Source organism: Equus quagga, chromosome 15 (assembly GCF_021613505.1).
Source record: "Equus quagga isolate Etosha38 chromosome 15, UCLA_HA_Equagga_1.0, whole genome shotgun sequence".
Classification (NCBI taxonomy): Eukaryota; Metazoa; Chordata; class Mammalia; order Perissodactyla; family Equidae; genus Equus; species Equus quagga.
In genome coordinates, this window is record NC_060281.1 from 81,473,909 (window position 1) to 81,494,779 (window position 20,871).

A 20,871-nucleotide genomic window follows, 5' to 3' on the forward strand; every position below is an offset into this window, starting at 1 on the left:
GAAGTTGGGGCGGGGCTTTGTGGCGCCGAGGGGCCAGTTCTGAAGTAATGGGACGGGAGCCGGGCTTAGGGAGTCAGGAGGCTGGTTGGGGGTTTTGATGGGGCGGTGGGCGGGGCTCAGAGGAGCTCATCGGGTTTTAAGGGCTCTGGGGGAATCTTTGAGGAGCCGGGGACTGTGGCCCTGCAGAGCCCAGCGGGCCAGTGGGCGGAGCTCTAAGAAGGCCCCTCCCGGTAATAAGGAGCAGTGGGCGTGGCCCTCGGATGCTGCCATGACTCAGTGGGCGGTGCGTGCACTTGGGCACCGCCTTCATCCGCGGCCCACCTGCATTCCTCGGCGCGACCAGAGGGGGCGCACGCTAGAGGGCGGCAGGGGACGTAGCTGGGAAGCGGGCTTCCCCTCCCGGAAGTGGGCGTGGCGCGGCGCGGCCCGGCGGCCCTGATTGGGCGCGGCGCTGCGCGGGGGCGGGGCCTGCGTGCGGCGGCGGGGGCGGTGGCGGCGGCCCGCCCCTCCCCCGTGCGGCGCTCAGTGCCAGGCGGGAGGCGGCAGCGGTTGGAGGCTTCGCTGGGCTCTGCAGCGGGGACTTCGGTGGCGGCTCCCCAGGCACCTCGGCCCTGGTGAGCAGCGCGCGCTGGCGGGGCCGCTCGGAGCGAGCCGGGCGGGCGGAACCGTCCCCTCGGCATGTGCCGGCGCCGGCTGACAGGAGCCGGCGGCGTGGGGCAGGGCCCCCAGGCCGGGGTGCAGGGGGGGGGGGCGGGGGGGGGGGGGTTGGGGACAGAACCGCCAGGCCTGGCGAGAGCGACCCGGGCTCCCTGTGCGGAGGAGGCTGCCCAGGGGAGGCTTTTGGGGGTGCGGCGCCCTCTCCGCCGGGTGAGGAGCCGCGGGGCACGGGGCTGTCCGAGGGATGGTTTCCAGGGGTCGGGACCCCGCTTGGTTGGGTGGGGTCTTGGGTGGGGAGGGGCTGTTCCAGGCTGGGGCGCGGAGCCCAGGGGCGCCGGGCCTGGGGCGGGGTTTGAGCCGCCGTGGGGAGGGAGTGGGTGTCGGGGTGGGCTGGGGCCGGGCTCACACGGGGTCGGCCGAGCGCCCCGCGTGGGAGGGGCGAGGGCGAGGGCGGCGGTCTGGCCTCGGGGTTGCCTGGCTTTGGCTGCGAGGCCGGCTCTGGGCCCTGAAGGTATGGCTTTGGGGTCGGGAAGGGCGGGGCAGGGCTAGAGCTGGAGTTTACGTGGTCGGGGGCGGCTTGGGAAGAAGGGCAGGAGTCCGGCGGTGGGAACGGAGGACTGGGACTGGCAGGCGATTGGGAGAGCGAGATCCAAGCAGGCATGCTGCACAGTCGGGGGCCTGGAGCGTCCGAGTGAGCTGGGTGATTCAGGGATGTGCTCCCCTAGTAACGGAGCAGCTGGCGAGGGGCGCGGTGAAAAGGAGCCAGGTGCAGGTGGGGCTCCCCTGCGCCTAAATGACTGAGGATGAGGTCAGATGTTGAGGGTGGGAATGCAGGAGCTGAGCTCTCCCGCCTGTCCACACAAGCGTACACACCCCAGCTCTCCGTCTCTCAAAGGCTTTGAATGTGTCGGGGGAAGTGGCAGGCTGCAGGGAGAGCCGAGAAGAAAGGGGCTTCCTCTTGGAGAGAGGCGCCGGCCCTGCCGTCCTTTTTTGGGAGTGTTCAAAGGGTTTTTGATCGCTGGAAAAGGAAACGTAGGCTTTACTGCATCATGGTTTAGAATCGCATCCTATATTTGGCCTTAATGTAGGCTGTCCTTGTTTTGTGGTGTCTGAAGTCCTTGCTCTACATGTTGCAAACGTGGGATTCAGTGTGAGAAGCAAATTGCAAGTTGTTCATCTCCCTCGGGGTAGCAGGATACAAAGGCCTTTCTTTCCTGTAAGACATTTAAACAGAATCGAATATAGTGCGTGTTTTTAAACTGGTACTGGGTAGTGAATGTATTTACTTTTGGGAATTGTCACAAAATATTAGGCCCTCTTCCCGCAGCTCTCCTGCCTGGGATTACCTTCTAAAACTGTATTTCTGGGGTTCTTAGTCACTCTATATAATAATGCATTGCATTGTCCTTATCTGGCAGAACTCTCTCCTGACACCAGGGCCTTGCTAGACTAGACAGAAACATGATTAGGTATAACCAGTTGTTTGTACCATCTGTTCAATTGTGAAGGCACATAGATATCTGTTTCTGTGACTTCACTTTCTGCATTCCCTGTAAAACTGAAGAAATGGGAAAAATCTATTTTGGACTGGATTCTGTATATTTCAGAAAACTAATTTAAGGAAAGTAATTTTTTTTTTTTTTTGACTTGGAGATTCATTTCAGAGTCGCAGTGTTTGGATAGGAAGCCTAATAGTACCGGGTGGGTCTGAGAAGCTGTATAAATAAATGGGGGGAAAAGTCAAATAAAACTGGGCAATGTGTTGTATGTTAGGCCTGGAAGTGCAATGTTTTGTGGTAGGTGGCAGTCATGTGTACTGAGGATTGGCCAAAGATTGGTATGAAGGTCGGGTACACACCTTTTTGACAAATCCAGAATGTGCCTTTTCTGTATTTATTTTTGATTATATGTGGAAGGTACATGAAAGCCTGATGGATTTTACGAGACGCATGTCAGTGAGAGATCGATGCACAGAGTACTGAATTTTTCATCATCAGGTGTTACTTTGCCTGCAGATTGTGCTAATGAGCATTTATGTCTATTTATATGTAGTTTAGGATTAGATTCAGGATTGACAAGTAGCACTTTTTAAACACTTCTTAAACATTTTTGATTTAAATTTTATGCTTAATGCATCTGTCACTTTTTGGGATCCACTCTAACCATGAGGAGGGAAGTCACTCTAATGCCTATGAAATGGAATGTTCGAAAGGATAAATGATCAGTTCTTAGTTACATAACTGAGAATGTGAAGATTCTGTTCTTTATGATGGCAAATTATTTCTTAATCGCTTTGATTTGTCACGAACTGGGGTTTTAGAAACATTATTAACTGGTTTTTTTACCTTTGACTTCTTTTTCAGAGGTGGAACAATAATAAATTTGGGTACCACTTTCATATCCAGGGTACAAATCCATGTTTGTTTTCCATTTGATGACCTCCCTGTGTTATCCTATTCCTGAGTTATGAAAACTCTTTTCTGACACTTGTGAGTATGTCTTTTTAAACTTAAGATGCCTTTTCTGTATTAAAACATGGAAATCCTCATAAATATTTCAGTATGACCTAGTACCTAGAACGTTAAGTAATAGAATCTCTCTGGGTTTTCATTGCCCTAGTTCAGATCCCTTAAAATGAGCGAACAAGATCCCATACTCCTTTTTGAGAGCTTATTTTGTGTTTCAGTAGTGCATAATGGAATCATTTTTGTTTTATAACCACTTGATTGAGATATAGTTCACATACCATACAGTTCACCTACTTAAAGTATACAATTTAGTGGTTTTAGTACATTCACAGAGTTTTGTAGTCATTACCACAATTTTAGAACATTTTCACCCCAAAAAGAAACCGCGTACCCATTAACAGTCCCCCTTCCACCTCATTCTCCTCTCTACCCTGCCCTAGGCAGCCACTAATATACTTTGTGTCTCTGTTGATTGCCTATTTTGGACATTTCATGTAGATGGAATTGTACAATATGTGATCTTTTGTGTCTGTGTTTTATTACGTGTAATGTTTGCAAGGTTTATCAGTCTTGTAGCATGTATTAGTGCTTCATTCTTTTTTTTAATGGTTGAATAATATTCCATTGTATGGCTATACTGTGGTGTTTTTTAAAAATTACTCTATTGAGGCCATATTGGCTTACAATGGTGTAAATTTCAGGTGTGCATCACTGTATTTCAGTTTCAGTGTAGATTGCATTGTTGAATATACCATGTTTTGTTTATCCATTCATCCATTGATGGACATTTGGATGTTTCCCCTTTTTTGGCTATTATGACTAATGCTGCTGTGAACGTAAGTGTACGAGTTTCTGTGTGGACATATGTTTTCATTTCTCTTGGGAATTGCTGGGTCATATTGGTTACTCTATTTAACTGTTAGAGAAGCTGCCAGACTGTTTTCCGAAGCAGCTCCACCATTTTACAAGCCCTCCAGCAGCATATAAGGGTTTCAATCTCTCCATATCCTCCTCTATACTTGGTATTCTCTGACTTTTTAATTCTAGCCATCTTGGCGGGTGTGAAGTATCTCATTGTCATTTTTATTTGCATTTCCCTGATGGCTAATGATGTCCAGCATCTTCTCAAGTGATTAGTGGACAGTTGTGTATTTTCTTTGGAGAAATGTCTGTTCAGATGCTTTGCCGATTTTAATATTGGGTTATCTTTTTATTGTTATGACTTATTTATATCTTTTAGATACAAGTGCCTTATCAGATAGATGATTGCAAAACTTTTCTGTAGTTCTGTGAGTTGTCTTTTCTTGATGGTATTCCTGGAAGCACAAAAGTTTTTACTTTTGGTGCAGCCCAATTTATGCATAATGGAGTCAGAATTGATAGTAATGGAGTTAGAAATTATTTAGCCCTTAAATCACATCCTCATCAATGTTTTGGTTATATACGTTAAAAGCCATGGGCCAGCCCGGTGGTATGGTGGTTAAGTTTGCATGTTTGGCCTCGTTGGCCCCAGGTTCACCTTGATAGACACGGATATTAGCTCAGGGCCAATCTTCCTCAGCAAAAAGAGGAGGATTGGCAGTGGGTGTTAGCTCGGGATTAATCTTCCTCAAAAAAAAAAAAAAGTAAAAGCCAAATGTGAAAGGGTTAGGGAAAGATTTGAATTAGTTTTAGATCAAAAAGGGCTTATCGGGGCCGGCTTGGTGGTGCAGCAGTTAAATGTGCATGTTCTGCTTCGGCGACCTGGGGTTGGGCAGTTCGGATCCCAGGTGTGGTCATGGCACTGCTTGGCAAGCCATGCTGTGGCAGGCGTCCCACATATAAAAAGTAGAGAAAGTGGGCACGGATGTTAGCTCAGGGCCAGTCTTCCTCAGTAAAAAGAGGAGGATTGGCGGCAGATGTTAGCTCAGGGCTAATCTTCCTCAAAAAAACAAAACGGGCTTGTCAGGAAACATTCCCCTGTTTAAATCCTCTGGTGGCCTCCCCCCATTGTCTGTGGTTAAAGTTGGGACTTCTGCATGTGGCTGTGGATCTGGGTGTCTAATTTCGGCTGCCTGGTCTCTCACTGCTCCCCTCCCTATGTTTCCGTCCCCATCGCTACTCCTGGAACTTCCCACCCTCAGCTCTACTTGGAATGCACTTGTTACTCCACCCCCTTTCCACTTGTTGAGGCCCACGTGTCCTTTGGGATCCTCCAGGAGACCTTCCTGATCCTCCCAGGCAGACCTTGTCCCTGCCCGCATGCATCGTACATTCGTCACTGCTGTCTGCCGCAGGGACCTGCACCTGAACCTGAGCTTACTGTCGGAAAGGCTGTTCCCATGGAAAGCAGGGTGTGAGAGGGGAATTCACGTGGAAGGCAGATCGAGGTTCTCTGCTCACAGCTTGGGCTCCAGTGCCTACCGGCTATCTGCTGAATGCAGGATTATTGAAGTTAGTTGAAACGATCTCACGGTCAGTGGATTTCTCTGATTATTATTCACATCTTTGTTGCCTGTGTAAAAATAACATGAAGTACACGGGTGATTCCTCTCTGCCTTTCTGGCATTCGAGTTCAGCCCTTACCAAAAAAATGGATGTAAAACCGAATGTTTGAAGCTTTTTCCTGAGGGCAGAACATGCTCGTCCAGGTTCTTTCCCCCCAATGAACAGTGATGACTGGCGCACGGCCTTCCCAGTAGGGCGGGTGGCCAGGGAACACGTTTAGTTTGGTATGATTGAGCCACACCAAATGCAGCAGGCCAGCCCTGATGGTATTGAGTCAGTCAGGACTGGAACTACCCCAGGGCATGCCTGATAATGGGTGTAAACTGGCTGTTAAGGGCACATACTTCCTTCCTTTTCATTCTTTGTTCCTGCTCTCTTGCTTTTCTCAGAGTATCTGACTCAAGTAGTAGTCTTTAGTTATATTTTGTGGGTTATTTTTTTTGCTGAGGAAGATTCACCCTGAGCTAACATCTGCTGCCAGTCTTCCTCTTTTGGATGTGAGCTGTTGCCACAGCATGGCCACTGACAGACGAGTGGTGTAGGTCGCGCCAGGGAACCGAACCTGGGCTGCCAAAGCGGAGTGCACTGAACTTAATCACTAGGCCACCAGGGCTGGCCCTGTATTTTGTGTTCTTATGTTCACTTTTAATACCTTAATTAAAAATACTCCACTTACTATCTCCCTGACAATTAGGAGAAACCAGCTGACCATTTGGGCTACGTTTTCATTTTTTGTGTTCATTGCAGTGGTTGTATTGTGGTGAGGTAGTATGGAAGAGAAGAAGGAAAATAAATTTCGTATTTCTTCTTTGTTTCATTAGGCTCAGTGACCTCTCCGTATCTTATATAGTTTCTTGCTCTAGCAGTTTTGTCTTTAAAGAAATTGAGGCAATGAAGAGTTTAGCCTTTAGAGCCAGGCTGGGCTGGGCGTCACTCTTGGCTCCTCTTCTTAATAGCTGTGACTTTGCCAAGTACCTCACCTCCCTGATCCTCAGTTTCCTCTTTGGTAGTATGGAGATGCCAATGGTCCCTTGCTGGGGTATTGAGTGGACGATGAATTTGTGTTTCCCTCTGTCTTCGCTCTTAATGTCTGTTAATGAGTGGAACTGGGGAGAATCAAGTAGAGTAAGTTTAATACATTTTATTTCTGATGTTTAGCTGTTAATATGTGGATTCCCACTCCCACTTGAGTATTTAGACTTGAATCAAAGTGGAATTACTAAAGCGGTACAAAATATCTAATTTTTAGGATAGGAAAGTAGTGTTAAAAACGAGGCAGTTTTTACCATGTCTCTGCTCCGACAGGCTTCTCTTATTCAGGCCTTATGCTTGTATTCAGTCTGTCTGTCTGTCTATCTATTTTAAGGAAAAAGGTTTAGTTCCTGGTGAAAGATTGATCCTTTTAAGGTTTGGAAGGAGATGGCACTGCAGATACTCATCTGGTTATAGTGTGAATGGCAGCATTGTGATAAAGTGTAGCATTTGGTGTGAGCAAAGAGCCCAGTAGTTTCATGGGATGTTAAATTAGGCCCGTCATTTGAGTCTTACATTAGTAACAAAATCAATTTGTCTTGTCTGCCATAGTAAAGAGAAATCAAATTGACGCAGAGGTCCGAGTGGGAGAGAGAAACTGGAGTATGAATGGGATTAGGAAGGCTTGTATTCTGTATGACTGACAGCAGTAATTTCCCAGTACACATTGTTTCCCCTTTTGGTTGTGCAATTATCTACATTTCTTTTTAAAAATTATGAATAATGGATCATAATTTGTGCCAGTATCTCACCACCTTTTTAAGAGTATATCGTTTTAGGGAGGTTGGCAGATTATTTCTCAGGTCCAGAGGTCCTCGTTTCTTGAGGATCTGCTGTTAGACCTTTATGAATACAGCTCCCTGCTGACTCTGAATCACGGCTGGAGCGGAAAGTACCTCGCTAGTCCCTTCTTCCTCGGCTTACAGATGAGGGACTGTGGTCTCAGGAGCTTGAGAAGCTCCCCCACCCAAGATCAGGAGCTTAACTATCCCTCACTTCCTCCCCAGCCCCCTTCCGTCTCCTTCCGTTTGTAGTGTGAAGTCATTCTTAGAGTTGGTAGTGTGGATTTATAGTGTAGTGTGGGTTTTTGTTTGTTTGTTTTTTTTTTTACTGTGTGAACCTGACGTGCTTTCCCTTTTTCAGTCCTTGACCTGATGCGACAGTTCCCTCTTAACCTTCCCCCGTGGTCTTCTGCCACATCTGCACACTGAGCCTGCTCAGAGCTTCTCTCTTCAGTTTATCGCTACAGTTGATAGTACCAGTGTGTGTGTGTGTGTTTTCCTCACATCTTCAGATGGGACGTGTATGAAACTATGAAGTTTGGTCCAGATTTTCAGAAGGTTTTTTCGATGCATTTTTGGGAAACTTGAAAATACATGGACTCTCTTGTATAAGCCTTTGGGAGACTTGATTTCCTAGTTTTAATGTGAAGTTCCTTGACAGTATTTTATTGATCTCTCTTTATTTCCTCAATCTTATCATCTGACCATTAGTAAGCTGGGGTTGTAAGGATTTCTCTCGAGTGTTTCAAAGACCAGTAAATATTGCAAAGGTGCCCTTGCATTGCCTTGCGAGAATAATTGGGACCATTTGGCCATCTGTATATGAAAACACTGTTTGACAGGAACAACACCCGTCCAGTGCTGGAACTACACAGATTCTAACAGGCATAATGAAGACCTCTTCGGATTAGCAGAAGTTGTTCATTGCTTCAGTGTCATCGTTTTGTCTGGGGAACCAAGACAGACTGGGAATCTGGACACGTGGCAGTTTGGTGTAAGAGCCTTTTTTGCCCCCTTGTAGAATCAGATGTCTGTCCCCATGTTCTAGCCACTGCTGAAGTCTTCATCCTGGATACACAAAGCTGTAGTTTCTCAGCTTGTAAAAGACTGTAGACACGTGGGAAAGGAGGCGTTGGGAGAGCAGAGCCTTTGGGGGGGTGTATTTTCCACGCCTGACGTTGGAGGGGCTTCTTGACAAATTTACAAGCTCCCACTCCTTAGGACAAATGTTTAATCACCAGTATTTGCTTACTTCACAAGAAAGATACTTAAATTCCTTTTCATAATGGTCAAGCATTCTTTTCTAGTTAAAGATTTTAATTCCTTTCATTCTTAGGAACTTAAAGAGTTGAGGCTGATTTATTAATATAAAACCTCAGATGCTGCCTGAGTGATGACTGAGAAACACGTGTGAACTTGAGCCATCATCTCCGTTACGCGGGAGGATTTATTAGGAGACTAGTCACTTTACGGGCTAGATGGTGAATTAGTTTTGCGGTTAGTAGTGTCTTTAGCTTAACATTGTCGTCCGAGTTTTTCTTGGCAAGCAAGAGAAAGGCCAGAGCCAACGAGTGCTGGCCATGGCTCTTTGAGGTGATATTTAATAAGATGTGTGTTTTCTGTTTTAGAAACAGAGTAACTTGTCCTGTAGGCTCTCTCTCTTTTGCGGGCCCTGTTGCTTTAAATGCTACTATAGGAAAAAGGGTAAATTGAAAGGTTTTTTTTTTTTTTTTTTTTTTTTACCCTAAGAGTTCCAGTTTGGTCTTCTTAGGCAGTATAGAGGTATCTTGCATGCACTGGGCTGAACTGCATTGTCAAGTAGAACCCGTGATGCATCGTATCTACAAAGGATGGTTGTGAACCACGTGGTTCTCTAAAGGTGAATGGTTGAGACCAGATGCAGTGTCTTTCTGGGAGGCAGTGTGTACGTTTAGTCCCCAGCCCAGGACTGGGTTGTGTTCTAAAGTCTAACTCAGTTATTTGGAACTCGGGTGGCATTTTTTTGGTATAGATTCAGTATTATAAGTGGGGGGATAAGTTCTCAGCCTAGATTGAAGAAATCTGTTTAATTCACAGCACAGCTTTTGAAACTGTTAATGATGATGGCAGAATCTGGATCTTGGAAGCTGGGAGTCATGTGAAACAGAAGTAAGGAACCGTGCTTCACCCTGGGTGCCTGTCTGTGCAGGCTGTGTGGCATCCAGCAGCCTCATGCCACAGCAGCACCCAAGTTCTTCATCCTCCCCCCCTCTTAATTTGAAGCCTCGCTTCTCAGGCCAAGTCCTTTAAGCAGTGGTGGCAAAGCAAATGGTTCAAATTCATTTCCACTGATGTGTCCCTGGGTGGCCACAGTTACTATGAGATTACCACTGTTACTCAGTGCTGGGACCGCCATTGGCTTTGTTTATATTTTCCTATTTCACTCACGTCCCTTAACCCATGTAGAGGCACAGTATTAATATTTTTAAAAATATTCCCTATTGATAAATAAGGAGAGGTTCTTCCTGTCACCTCTAAAACAGTGAATCTGCTATGGTCTTTTCAAAATACTCGTGATTCCTTTTTTCTCTTTCTGTTTGTTGAAGGGCTTGAAAGGGTCTTAGATTTTAGCAGTGACTTGGTTTCTCTGCCCTTTGGGAAGTGGATCAGGGCAGAGTAATGGTGTAAGCTGGGGCAGCTTGTACTGACTGGAGCTGGACGTTGGTCTCCATCTCTGTTTGTGTTCCCTTAGAAATGCTTACCAAAAAGCCCCTTCTTTCCTCAAACAATAGGAAATAATTGACTTCTTTTTGTTATTGCCTCTTTGAGGGGTTTGGACCACGTAGTTCCCAAGAACTCTTCTCATTCAAACATTTGATGATGCTAAATGGCATAAGGATTAGGGACCTGATTTTTCTGGTGCAATTAAAGTCTTCACAGAATGTTAATGGCAGTCTTAATGTTTTGATTTACCTTTAAAATGTGTAATGATTTAAAAAATAGGTTACAAGCTTCCTCTGGTCCTCAAGGATGTAATTTTTGCTGCTGAATTCTGTGGGAAGTGAGCTCTGGGGGTTGAGAGGACAGGGCATCGAGAGTCAGCGTCTGTGGGAAGCTGAGGGGAGGCCCCACCCGTGGATGTGCGAAACAGCACCGGGCCCACTCGGGACTGGTGTGATTAGGGAAGAGTAGTGTAAGATGGCTAGGTGGGATGGCCCAGATTGCAGGGAGTCATCATCATAGAATATACATTTATGCAATATATTTGAGTAAAATGTAAATATAGTTTAGATAGAGAGTTATAAAGGTAGATGAAAATGTAATTTATGGGTGTCCCTAGTGCTAATGATTTCTATGCTAATACCAGTTATGTTTTGGGTTAAATGAGTAGAAATTTAAAAATAAATCTAAGTATGGAATTATTATTTTCCAGTTTGTGAAAGTGGACGCTAGTACTGCTATCCATTCCATGTTCCTCAAAGGCAGAGAATGTCTTAGGTTTTTTGTGCCTCCGCTTCCCAGCACACTGCCTGGCACCCCATAGGTGCTCAGTGTTAGTTTGAATAATTGAATTTCGGTTTTACATGACACACTTGTGATAAAGATTGTCAGTCTTCCCATTTTCCTAGAAGATGAAAGGAGTAAAGAGGAAGTTTTCTGTGATGTAGGAGGACTGCTAATTGTAAACATTTGCAGTTAACCTCATAATTTTCATTACAAATAAGTATATTAGCAATGTTTGTGTATATACACAGTTATTTATTGAAAAACATATGTTTTTTTAGTTTTTCCTTTTTTCTCCCCAAAGCCCCCCTGTACATAGTTGTGTATTTTTAGTTGCCTGTCCTTCTAGTTGTGGCATGTGGGACACCGCCTCAGCATGGCTTGATGAGTGGTGCCATGTCTGTGCCCAGGATCCGAACCGGCGAAACCCTGGGCCGCCGAAGCAGAGCGCACAAACTTAACCACTGGGCCACGGGCCGGCCCCTTTGAAACATATTTTATTTGTAAAGCAGATTTTAGAGTTCTGGTTATTTAAAAGTATGAATTCTGATGAAAAACAGGGTGACATTACATTTTGGTACTTTATTGAAAATTTACTTAACTGACATGAATTTTTAATTTGAATTTTGAACTTTATTTAAAATTTGTTTAATTTAAATTTAATTTTATTATATTTAATTTATTTAATATTTCGTTATATTTAATTAATTTAATTTTATTTAAAATTTATTTTAATTTTGAATTTGAATTTTGAATTTAAGAAGTACTGGGAGCATGGGATTCTTACAGCTTTGTTTTCTAGTCCAGTTAGCAACTTTGACTCTAGAAAAAACGGATGAAGCAACATCCTAGTGGAAGCATGCTTTCATCTTGAAAATTTTTGTCAAAATAGATATGGGAAGCACCATAATTTGTGTTAAGATGAGGATTTAAAGTTAAGGGAGCCATCAAGACAGCTGAGTTTCCTTTTATTGTCTTTCTCTTCTCGAGTTTCTGGCTGACTGAGAAGTGTCGCCGTCCCACAGCGGGAAGACTGGAGGGTGGCCCTGAGGGGCTCCAGGCCCAGCTCAGAGGAGTCACAGGGCGGTCTCCGGGCAGTGAGTGGCTCCTGGGGCTCCATGGATTTCCTCTGTTTGCCTCCCTTTGACTGGAGAGGGTGACAAGAACGGAGTAAGTGCAGAGAGGGTGAGTTGTGCACCGTTTCAGCCATCGGATGGTCTCGTCATTTCGGAGTTCATTGTGCAGTATAGAAATTTGAAGGACTGTAGGCTTTGGTTTGTATCCTAGTAGTCGTGTTGTGATGTGATCACAAAAAAAGAATTGTTTTTGTATTTCTGTTTGTATGTGTGTTTGTATGTTATTTCTGGCCGTTTGTAGGGATCATTACAAATCATAAATGTAGTTGTTTAAAAGAGTATCAGGATGAGAGACCGGCTGCTCTGTCAAGCCTTCTCCTCCAAATGCTTTAAAAAGGTTTCTTCTGCTTTCATTTGAGGCATTTAGGGTTGCTCTTTCAGTCACTGTTTTGCCGTCCAATTAATGTAACGTAAAGAATTAAGGACTATGATTTGCTTTTCAAATCTTCCTAGAGTTTGGAAGGAAGAAGGATTTGGGATGGTTCGGGTTCCGGTTTTACCAGCTGAGGCTGGTGAGGCTGGTGAGAGCTTCTTCTGATCCAGTGTTCACTCCCAGAATGCCTAGCCCACGCTTCCTCCTGGAAGTGGGCTTTATTTGTTTGTTCCTACTTCCCCGGAGGTGTTCCCACGTTATTGGTGACATGGGATGGGCGGTGCTTCCTTTCTAAAGAACTGAGCCCTTGAGAAGGAAGGTATCCGATGGTGGTCAAGTGTTTACTTGGTAGTAACTGCAGTTTCCCCAGTGAGTTATATTCTTACAGTTTTTTATACTCTGTTGTAGATAACTGATATTCTGTTTGTCTTTCCCCCTCTTTAGAAGAGAGGCCTCCTGATAAGGAAATAGTTTGTAATTTTACCAAAAAAGATCAGACAAAATGATTTGTCCCGAGGTGCGGTAAGATTTGAAGACATATACTTTCCTGTTTGTATAGGATGTCAGAAAATTCTGGAAACATAGGGAGATTTTTATTTTAAAGAGTGTCAGTTTCATTTTCAACTAGCATGCTCAATATGTCTACCTTCAAGCTCCAGGTAAACTGCCTTAATATTAAAGACACGGGTCCAGTTATTAATCTGAAAAGGTGTAATAATTTAAATGTTTTTCATGTGTTTTTACTCTTTTCAAACACCCTACTTGTAAAGAGAAGGCTCTTTGGAGCTAATACAAAGGGGTGGTTCTTTACCCCAGTGTGTAGTGTGTACTTCCCTCCCCTGTGTACGTCTGTCCCAGCAGGACGTTAACGAGTGTGTGTCTCTTTGATTGTGCTGTGTCCCCTCCGTTACACTGTGAGCTCTCTGAGAGCAGGGCCAGGTCTGCTTGCTCACCATTGCATCTGCAGTGTCTAGCTTGATGCCAGGCGCGTGGTCAAAGCTCAGTAAATAGTTGTTGAATAAATGAATGATGAACGCCTGGGGTTAAAGCCCTACTCAGCCTTCACAGTTGAGTGCGTGTGTTATGTGGCTAACCCTGTGGGTGCTAGTCGCTAGTTCGGTTCTCAGTGAATGCGGGTTTGTTGGGGGAATGAGGACTGCATCCAGTGCAGGACCAGTCCCTGGAGACTTGTAGGCTTTAGGTTATAATAAGGCTCTAGAAATCATTTATTTTAGTTCTCCCACTTTTTAGATGAAGAAACCAACGACCGTAGGACCAAAATGACTTAGTGGGTAAGTGGCTGTGTCAGGGTAAACTTGTGTCGTGTCTGACATCAAGCCAGAGTTTTCCTACTGTAGCTTAGTGTTTGCTTGAGACATTGTCAAGAGTTTATGTTTATTTAATCTCTGCTTGTCCAAGGCATGGGTATTAAAAAGGGGAAGACTGAAGTTCTTCAGTTGAAGGTGATTACTTTGTTTTGTTTTTGGTTTTTTTGGGGGGGGGGGGGGGGGGGGGTGAGATTTGCCCTAAGCTAACATGTGTTGCCAATCTGCCTCGTTTTTTTTTCTTCCTTCCCCCCCACAAAGCCCGAGTACACAGTTGTGTATAGTTGTAAGTTCTCGTTCTTCTGTGTGAGCTGCTGCCACAGCGTGGCTGCTGACAGGTCTGCACCCAGGAACAGAACCTGGGCTACTGAAGCAGAGTGCACCGAACTTAACCACTAGGCAATGGGGTTGGCTCGTTACTTTGGTTTTTGACGTTGCTAGTTTTGCCTAGGACTTGTCTTACGAGGGTCTTCATAAAAATACCTTAGAAAACCCCCCCAAAAGACCTGGGAATCCAATAATTTCGTTTCCTGGTATAAGAATATTGCCAAAGGGGCCGGCCCAGTGGCGCAGCGGTTAAGTTCATACATTCCACTTCTCGGTGGCCTGGGGTTCATGGGTTCAGATCCCGGGTGTGAACTTGGCACCTCTTGGCCAAAAGCCATGCTGTGGTAGGCGTCCCACATATAAAATAGAGGAAGATGGGCATGGATGTTAGCTCAGGGCCAGTCTTCCTCAGCAAAAAGAGGAAGATTGGCAGTAGTTAGCTCAGGGCTGATCTTCCTCAAAAAAAAAAAAAAGAATATTGACAAAGAATTATTAAAATTTTATCCCAAGAGAAACTCCATCTGACTAAGTCGTGGGCTTGAACAGTCACACAGTGTGCTTTTTACCAGCTGTTAAGAAAAGCAGGTCATCAGTATAGAAAGAGTATTTCAGAACACAGGCATTGCTAATTTTTAAGTGAGGTTGGGTCAGTCACGTCTCTGAAAGTTCTGCGGTTGGTATGTGAACTCTTGGGACTAATTTGGCTCTTTGAAGAGAGAAGCGCGGTTCAGCTCGGAGCCTGGGCTCCTGCGGTGCGCTTGAGGGCCCTGAGTGCTGCTGCCCGCAGTGTATACGGTCCCGTCTGTTCTCTGGGCAGCTAGTGCCTGCCCTGGGTCTGCCGTGGAGGTTCCTTGAGTAATCCTTTTTCAAAGCCCCAGGATGCTGGTGATGAGGCGAAAATTGGGAGATAGGAGGCTTGTAAACGTGTCATCCTTGCACATTATCTCAGGAAAAATCGGCTCTTATTTTAATAGTGTGATAAAGTGTATTTCTGTCATTGAAGAGCTAGGGATGACCCGTAAAGCCTTATGTTTTAGTAACTGCAAAATTTCTGTAACGTCGTTCTTATTTATTATATGTTAAGTAAGGTTCAGGCCCTATCAGGACGTCTTTTTGTTGATAATGGGTCTCTAATACAAGTGTGAGAGAGTTAAATTGAGGATTATAATTTTTTGTATTTTGGATCTTTATATGTGGCTATTTTGCTGTTCCTATCATTTCTTTTTTTTTGAATTTCAGCTTTATTGAGGTATAATTGACATTTTGTAAGATGTTTAAAGTGGACGTTATGGTGATTTGATTTATATATCTAGGTCATTTCTTGTCAGACTTCATTTTTAGCAGTCACTTTCATGGTCACATTCTACTCTAAATCATCAGCGAATGCTTATGTTGACGTCAGGTTGTCCCCAACCTCTTAACAGGTTCCTAAAATGAGGACAGATTTTAAAATGTAAAAGTAAGAGTTCTCTTCTTGGAAAGCTTTAAAAAGTATGGACCTGTTCATTATACCTAGCTTTTAGAAATCGTCTTTGATATATAGATTTCCAGTTTTTTATGCATGTCCTTTCATGCAGTTCTCTTGGACAATTGAGTACCTAGTCTTATGGGTTAAACCTAAGGGTTTTCAGTCAGAGGTAAGGTTTTGCTTTCTTTGGCATACCTAATGCTCTCTGCTGTTTGTCTCGTATATTTGAATGCTTATGGCCAGTTTCTTTGTTTCATAAAGCATAAGCACAATGCTGTCTCATATGTAAAAATTGCATAAACTGGCCAGATGGAACCGTGAGCTGTCAAGGACCCCCCACCCACCCCCCCTTGAAAGAGCTCTGAGTGGCACTGTTGGCTGACGTGGGAAAGCCAAATTGTATGTATGATGGGGAGTTTATCATTGGAAAAGTATGAGAGTTCAGGGGGTGGAAAGTTGAGTGCCCTGTACTTTGTGGTTCGAGGTCATTGTGTCTCTCTTAGAAGTCCTTTATTTTTGGATGAGTCCCATAATGTCTCTGGGCTGAGAGTGAAGGGCCTGAAATTCATGGGCTGTGGGACTCTTTCCACTCCAGCTTCTGTGAGGACCGAGACTGCACGCTTCTTGGGAGATGTCACTTGCATTTTCTTGTCTTTTCATTCCTAGAAACATTTAAAAACTAAAATGATAATGGGTTATTGACTCAAAACCTAGTCCATTTATATTTGGTATGCCTCATTCTTGGCATTTTACCTATGATCTGGATAAATAATGGGGCGAAACTATTTGGAACGCTGTAATGAGTGTGAATTTTCCCTCTTTATTCCTGCCATTCTTGGTGTAATGATGCATTGAACCAACATCAAGGCTTTTCCATACTTGCAGTCAGTTGTCTTAAGTGGTGAGCAGTCTTTCTAGAAAAAAACTTTTTTTTTAAAGGTTTTATTTTTATTTTTTATTGGTGAGGAAGACTGTTCCTGAGCTAATATCTGTTGCCAGTCTTCCTCTTTTGCTTAAAGAAGATTGTGGCTGAGCTAACATCTGTGCCAGGCTTCCTCTATTTTTTGTATGTGGGACGCTGCCTCAGCATGGCTTGATGAGTGGGGCTCAGGTCTGTGACCCAGATCTGAACCTACAAACCTCGGGCCACCAAAGCAGAGTGCGCAGACTTCACCATTGCGCCACAGTGCCAACCCCATAGAAAAAACCATTTTGTTCTAAGACCTCGGTGTCATGAGTGGAGTGTGAATCTCTTTGAGCTGTAGCTGCTCTGTATGAAGTCTGTTTTGTGTCTGATTTCCTCCTGTGCTTTACAGCAAATGTGACCTGTGGTGTTTTTTCTTCCTTTTTAAAACAACTTCTATTAAAGTAGGTAAGTTAGACATATTTTTTCTTGGCTATCTCATATATGAATTTGTTAATTAAGGAATTGGATGCAGTGAAAATGATTTGTTAGATGAACTCTTCGAGTATCACTGGTAGATTTTGTTTAAGAAAATTCGAAAAAGCCCAGCCATCTCATATCCAGAAATGGTGAGTGTTGAATTTTTGTATTTAACCGGAGTACCTCCCATATTTGTTTTTGAATGTCTGCTCTCTTGTGAATGTGTATTCTACATAGGCTTACATATTACATTTCCAACTTTTTAAAAGGAATTTTTAACTATTGGCATTGCCATTTAAATAGCTAATTTTAGGACGTTGTTTCCTTATCTGCTGTCCAACTTGCCGCTTTTGATTCCCTGATGTGTCTGATCTCTCCCCCGTTAGAAAGTGCCTGCCCTAAGAGCAGCAGCTGAGAGGGAACACGCGCTGTCCCTGTTGGGACATTCTGGAGTCCTCCTGCGCTTGCTGCTGGCTAGGAAATGTGCTCAGCCTGCTGACCGCTTGAGTAACTGATGCTCTGGGATGGTCTCAGCAAATGTGCCAAGCGGGATTTTGCTGCTAGTAGGGGTTTTCCTGTATGTGTTCCTAGCAGGATGTGTTTCCTTTTGTATGAACCATAGAAGTACATCTGCTGGAATCTTTAAACAGATAACTTCTCAATAAACAGGAAAATGTCAAAATTGTGGTCCTTTTTTTATGAGATCGATGGAAGCAGGCAGAGAGAATAGAGAAAATGTGGTAATATTTACTCAGGTGTTTTGAGTGTATTTTATTTGGTGCCATTAAGTATGAGCACCTTGCCTTGTCTACATTATTTTCGTCCTCACACCCAAAGCATTTCTTGTATGGCCCATGAAATAAATTGTGTGTGACGTGACTTGGCAGTACCATGAGAAACATTCCTTACGCTCTCCTAGAGGTTGAGGCTTAGCAGCTGACTGTAAGATGGAAATTTTACTCTGAGAATGAGTTTTAGCAAACTTTCCTCTGACACTTGTAAAATAAGTCCTTAAACCCTGGCGGTAGACCTTATTTTTACAGCTTGTTCTTGGTTAAGATGTAAAGAAAATTTGTAAAGAAAGTTTTAATCATTGTTTCCTTAGATGACCTGTTAAGTATTGTGAATATTGGTAGTCAGCTTTTAGATTTTCTTTATTTGAAGCTAAAAACAAGAGTATATTAACTACTGATTAGAAATTTATGTGGGATTGTAAATTAAGGCAGCCACTATGGAAAACAGTATGGAGGTTCCTCATAAAATTAAAAGATGAAATACCGTATGATCCAACAATTCCACTTCTGGGTATTTATCCAAAGGAAAAAAAATCGCTATCTTGAAAAGATACCCGTGCCCCGTGTTCATTGCAGCATAATTTACAGTAGCCAAGGTGTGGGAACAACCTAAGTGTCCATCAACAGGTGAGTGGGTAAGGAAGATATGTGTGTATATATACAATGGGGTATTATTCAGCCATAAAAAGGAAATTCTGCCGTTTGTGACAACATGGATAGACCACGAGGGAGGCGGTGTGAAATGAGTGATGGTGGTCAGAAGAACAGACTTCCAGTTATAAGATAAATAAGTCCTGGGGATGTAATTTACAGCATGGTGACTATAAAAAAGATAAAGAAATTGTAAAAAAAAGTATTATTATAGTTCCTGGGTAGTGAAGCCCTAACCCTTAATCCTCTTTCTTGGCTTTCAGTATCACCTGGAAGCTTTGGCAGGGAGACGACTGTCCATGTTTCTAAAATAGAGGTTTCACCCAAATCCCGGAGAAGCATTTCATTAGTTAAACCTTTACACTCAACCTGTTCTCATGTTGTCTTCCACAGACATATCTGTTTGTTTGTTTATTTTTTGAGGAAGATTAGCCCTGAGTTAACTACTGCCAATCCTCCTCTTCTTTTGGGGAGGAAGACTAGCCCTGAGCTAACATCCGTGCCCATCTTCCTCTACTTGATATGTGGGACGCCTACCACAGCATGGCTTTTTGCTAAGCGGTGCCATGTCCGCACCTGGGATCTGAACCGGCGAACCCTGGGCCTCCGAGAAGCAGGACATGGCGCACTTAACTGCTGCGCCACCAGGCCAGCCCCATATCTGTTTTTATTACAACGAAAACCATTCTAGAATAGCCTTGGTCCTGTCTGAAGTAGAAGTAGAATGATAAATTGCATCTTTTAAGGCCTTAGGTAAGGTTTGTAATTGTCACATTTTGTGGAAATTAGAAAACACATTGTATTTTTCTCCCATCTAAAGTCACTTTATTTGGAAATTTGTAAACATTTGTTGGATTTGCTTAATGAATGACTTATTGCTACATTGTCTCCGTCTGTTATAAGTCATGTGCCACTTAATAATGGGGACATGTTCTGAGAAATGTGTCGTTAGGCAATTTTATCATTGTGCAAACATCGTAGACTACTTACATAAACCTAGATGGTATAGCCTACTACGCACCTCGGCTGTACGGTACTAATCTTATGAGACCGCCGTCGTATCTGCAGTCCGTCGTTGACTGATCTTTATTATACGGTGCATGGCTGTGCTGTGATGATCCTCCAGTTGCAAAGAAGAGGCCCTATGCAGTTTTAAGAATTTGTACTTGAAAGATCTAATGAGCAGGGTACCCCTTGCCCAGGCAACTGCTAATCTACTTTGTATGTCTATAGGTTTGCCTGTTCTGGACTTCTGTACGAACGGAATGCTGATAGGTGGACTTTTGTGACTGGCTTCTTTCGCTTAGTGTAATAGTTTTCAAGCTTCATCCAAGTTGTAGCGTGTATTAGTACTTCATTCCTTTTTGTTACGAAATAATATTCCATCGTATGGTTATATCACTTTTTGTTTTTCCCTTCATCCAATGGATACCCAGCACAGGGGTTGTTTCCACCCTTTGGCTACTATGCACATGCTACTATGAACATTCATGCACAAGTATTTGGTCGAATACCCATTTTCAGTTCTTTTGTGTAAATTCCTAGGAGTGGAATTTCTGGGTCATCTGGTAACGCTCTGTTTAATCATTTCAGGAACTGCCAGCCTGCTTTCCAAAGCAGCTGCGCCATTTTACATTCCCACCAGCAGTGTATGAGGGCTCTGATTTCTCTGGATCCTCTTCAACACTTGTTATTCTCTAACTTTTTGATTCTAGCCATCCTAGTGGGTGTGAAGTGGTATTTCATTGGGGTTTTGATTTACATTTCCAGAATGATTAATGATGTCCAGCATCTTTTTTTTTCTTTTTTTGAGGAAGATTAGCCCTGAGCTAACATCTGCCGCCAATCCTCCTCTTTTTTTGCTGAGGAAGACTGGCCCTGAGCTCACATCTGTGCCCAGCTTCCTCTACTTTATATGTGGGATGCCTGGCACAGCATGGCTTGCCAGGCAGTGCCATGTCTGCAACCTGGGATCTGAACCAGCGAACCCCGGGCCGCCGAAGCAGAACATGCGCACTTAACCGCTGCGCCACCCGGCCGGCCCCTGCAGCATCTTTTTATGTGCTTATTGGACATTTGTATATCTTCTTTGTCAAAATATTCTTTTGCCCATTTTTAAATTGGATTGTCTTTTTTTTATTAAGTTGTAGGAATTCTTTATGTATTGTAGATACACGTGCCTTATCAGATATATGATTTGCAAAAATTTTCCCCTATTCTGTGGGCTGTCTTCTCACTTCCTTGATGCGCTTTGAAGCACAAACGCTTTGAATTTTCATGCAGTCCAATTTGTCTACTTTTTCTTTTGTTGCTTATGCTTTTGGTGGCATATCTAAGAATCCTTTGCCAGATCCAAGGTCCTGAGGATTTAATCCTATGTTTTCTTCTAAGAGTTTTATAGTTTCAGCTCTTATAGTTAGTGTTTTTGATTTATTCTGAGTTAGTTATTTTATAGGGTATGAGGTCAGGGTCCAGCTTCTTTTGCACGTGGTGGCTGTTCATGC

At 43.8% G+C, this 20,871-nt stretch overlaps 1 protein-coding gene across 3 annotated transcripts in view; it reads left to right on the forward strand.

Moving 5' to 3' along the window:
• Positions 1 to 521: 521 nt before the first annotated feature.
• The window catches only part of CORO1C (coronin 1C), a 72,699-nt gene continuing 52,349 nt past the window's right edge, over positions 522 to 20,871 (forward strand). The window contains exons 1-2 of one of the 3 annotated variants that reach the window (XM_046639949.1): positions 534 to 614; positions 3,021 to 3,146. The gene's annotated coding sequence lies outside the window, so the exon portion shown is untranslated. Of the gene's footprint in view, positions 615 to 3,020; positions 3,147 to 11,899; positions 12,095 to 20,871 lie in introns of all 3 variants that reach the window. The other 2 variants (XM_046639951.1, XM_046639950.1) reach the window with 2 other exon arrangements.